Raw genomic sequence first — 4,223 nt, 5'->3', positions numbered from 1 at the left:
GAAAGAAGAAAGAGATAAAGAGAGACGAGGAAAAGAAGAAGGAAGAAGAGGAGGAGGGAAGAGAAAAATATATACATCTTGATTACCTACAATTTAGCGCGGAGAAACGCCGACAGGTATTTCATAAACAATCGGATGAATCTTGAGTGTCGCAGATCCACCTTCGAGATTGTGTGGCAGAGACCAGGAATCGAGGCCTCGTCTGTCTGGCATTAACACTGATTTCCACCCCCCCCACTCTCTCTCTCTCTCTCTCTCTCTCTCTCTCTCTCTCTCTCTCTCTCTCTCTCTCTCTCTCTCTCTCTCTCTCAGTTCATTCATATCTTAACATCTCCATTCACAACTAAATGAATAATACAGCAAAGGTTATTTATTATGCACAGCCATTAATAGCTATACTACTGGCAGGTTTGATTAAATGAATGAACGGGTGAATAAGTCAATGAATCACAGGCTTCAGGTGTTCCAAGGTTCTTTATTCATCCACATCCATCCAGTGTGGAGTGTAATGAGTCATCCATACCTGGGCCACAACAAACACCCACACGAATGCCATTAAATTCCACTAAATCCTGTCTTAATCCACAAGCAAGGAAGGTAATCCCACCACGGCGTTCCCTTTCCCTTCGCCTCTCCCTCTCCCTCTCCCTCTCTCTCTCTCTCTCTCTCTCTCTCTCTCTCTCTGAAGTGCACGAGCAACATAATTTTTTTCTCTCCCCATTCTCACCACTCTTCCAGACACCAACACCACACAACACGCACCATCTACCCTTCCACTCACCCTTCTTCCACTCACACACACACACACACACACACACACACACACACACACACATGGTCTCCCTCTGAAAAAAAGGAAAAAAAAACTTCTCGCCTTGAAAAATAACATGTATTCATATATATCTTTTTCTTCTTCATTTTCCCATTCTAATAATGTATATAATTTTCCATCATTACTTCCTCGTCTTTCTTTTCTGTCCAGTTCTTTTTTTTTTGTAATATTTTTTTTTCATAATTTTCTAACCTCTTCCCTTGTGATTTTTGTTTATATTTCCTTCCTTCCTTCCTTCCTTCCTTCCACGTTCTCACACACACACACACACACACACACACACACACACACACACACGAGGGGCGGCGGGGCTCAAAAAGGAAAGCTTTGTCCCACTCAGACCATCTGCTTTTTGCTTAATCATTTCATCCATTTGTTCCGGTGCGCGATTTGCATAAAGTATCGGACACTGTTTCGGCCGCAAAGTTCACTCACGGCCCAGGAAAAACACCCTTCCATCCCTTCCCCCTTCCCCATCCCATTTTTTTCCATCCCTCTTCTTTTTCCCTTCCTTTCCATCCATTCTCATATCCTTTTCGATACCCCATTTCCTATCCTTCTCTTCCCTTCTTTCCCATCCCTCTTCTTCTCTTCCCCCTTCCCATCAGTTCCCATAATCTTCTCAGTCTTTTTTCATCTCCCATCCTTGCTTCTCTTCCCTTTTTCCCATCCCTTGTCTTAATTATTCCACACTTCATTCCTTCCTATCCTTTGTTTTAACGATCTTAGCCCTCCCCCCTTCCTCTTTTCTTCCCCTTCCCATCCCTTGTCCTGGTCATTTCAAACCCTTTCCCTTATTCCTTTCGTCCATTACTTTCATATTTAATTTTCTTCCTTACTTGTTTCGTTTTATTTCACTATTACCTCCTTGTCTCCATTCCTATATTCTTTTCCTCCCTTCATTCCCTTTACTTCTCTTCCCTATTCTCCCTCTCTCTCTTCTTACCTTTTCTTGTTCATTCTTCTGTATTTACCTATCATCGCTTTTATTTCATTCTCTTCCTTTCTTTCCTTCCCTTTCATTTCCTTCCTTTTTTTTTCCTTCCAATCGTACCTTTCCTCCACTTCCCTTCCGTTCCTCTCTCTCCCTTCCTACTCTCCCACTCCTCCCTCCCTCTCTCTCTCTCTCTCCATTACCTTCCCTAGTCTCCCTCCCTTCCTCCTGCCCATCCCCTCCCCATCACCCTCCCTTACCTGATCCTCCCTTTCCTTGCCTCCCCACACAACAATAGCCTGAGAATTATTGTTCAGATTATGGTAATTAAAGTACAAGGGAATAGATAGAGACTCGCTTTTTTTCTTTACATACATACATGCTCTCTCTCTCTCTCTCTCTCTCTCTCTCTCTCTCTCTCTCTCTCTCTCTCTCTCTCTCTCTCTCTCTCTCTCTCTAGGATGTGAAAATTAACGTAAAATTCTAAAGTCAAGGATTATTTTTTCTGTTATTATTCAGCGCCTTTTCTTTTTCTTTTCTTTTCTTTTTGTTTTGTTTTACACTTTGAAAAGAGAATGGAGTGTACTTAAGATCGGCATATGATAAACACTTACACACTTGTACACACACACACACACACACACACACACACACACAATGAACAAGCACACAAGAGGAAATTATCGATAAAAATATTTCCTGAGTGCGTTTGACTAATGCTCTCTCTCTCTCTCTCTCTCTCTCTCTCTCTCTCTCTCTCTCTCTCTCTCTCTCTCTCTCTCTCTCTCTCTCACTTTTGCACCCAACTAATGACGTCATGTGTGTGTGTGTGTGTGTGTGTGTGTGTGTGTGTGTGTGTGTGTGTGTGTGTGTGTGTGTGTGTGTGTGTGTGTGTGTGTGTGTGTGTGTGTGACAAAAATCATACCAGACGTTTCGATAAAGAATCATAAACATAAAAATCATCGGAACTAGCCAATGAGCCTCATTTAACAAGTATACCCCCAACCCCCTCCCTATTTTCCCTCCCACTTCCCTTCTTAATTAGAGAGAAGGGTAATGGATTTTAAGAGACTTTCCTCCCTCTCTCCCTATTTCTCTCCCTTCGCCCGTTCCTCTATCTCATCTCCCTGATCGTCCATTCCTTTCTTTTCCCTCAGTCCGTCATTCTTTTTCTCCCTCTCCCTACCTCTCCTTTCATCCCTTTCTCCCTCTCTCTCTCCCTCTCCCTCCCTCTCTCCATCTCTCGCCGCAGTCATTAATATCGTTTATTAGTTCGCGAGGTGGACGGTGAAGGAAGCAATAAAAATGACTACAGTAATGAAGAAAGAATAATGGACAATAGTCATAATGAAAGTGGTGGTGGTGGTGGTGGTGGTGGTGGTGGTGGTGGAAGGGTTATTATAGAGAATTGGATAGGAAAGGGATAAAAAAGCGAATGAGTGTGAATATAAAGAAAGGAAATAGGGAGATAAATGGGAAGAGACGGAAGAAGAGGAAAGGAAAGATAACGTGCCTAAACACTTTTCCTAACAACAACAACGACAGCAACAACAACAACAACAACAACAACAACAACAACAACAACAACAACAACATCAACAACAGCAGCAATAGTGAAAATGTCTTGATTGAAACTTAGTCAGGAAATTAAAATACAAACAACGCAAGAAATCAAGACAGCTAATCCCAACACACACACACACACACACACACACACACACACACACACACACACAATAAACAGGTATCTCAGGCGTGTCCCCTCAGTAACAGGTCAACTCAGCTCCACCTCAAGTACATTCCCCTCACTGGACAATCTCCCCTTTTTCATTATTCAAAACTGCGTGAAAAAAAGGACCAAGTATTCTCCCTTTCCACACTGCGGGCGAGGGTAAGAAGGGGAGACAAGGGATGAGGAGAAAAGGGTAAGAGTGGGAGGAGGGAAAGAGACGAAGGGGAGGAGACGAGGGGAAAGCAAGAGAGGAGAATGTTAAGATGAAAAATAAGAGGGGAGGAAGATGTGAGGAACTGAGAAATGGAATGGAATGATGAGAGATAAGAGTGTGGAAAATAAAGGAAGGGAAAGTAAGGAATGAATGGAAAATGAGGTTACGATTAAGAAAATGTGATGAATCTGGGGAACTGGAAGAGAGGGAAGAGTACACTACAAAAGATGACGAACTTAAAGGTGAGAAACTGAGATAAAAAAGGAATAATTTACTAAAGACGAAAAAAAAAAAAGAAATGGGAAAAAAAGATGAAATAAAGACAATAAAAATAACAGATACCCAAAGAGTGTAAAGATACAATAAAAAAGGACACGATATGATAAAAAAAAAAAAAAAAACATAAGAAAGTATAAAAGGTTAAAAAGGAAAACAGGAATAAGGTGAGTAAAGGAAGGAAAGAGGAGAAGAGAAAAATGAGAGCCGTGTGAAACCAAACTGGGGAGAAAAT

This window comes from Scylla paramamosain, chromosome 30 (assembly GCF_035594125.1).
Source record: "Scylla paramamosain isolate STU-SP2022 chromosome 30, ASM3559412v1, whole genome shotgun sequence".
NCBI lineage: Eukaryota > Metazoa > Arthropoda > Malacostraca > Decapoda > Portunidae > Scylla > Scylla paramamosain.
The sequence above is the reverse complement of the archived record's forward strand: the minus strand, read 5'-3'. Positions refer to the sequence as shown.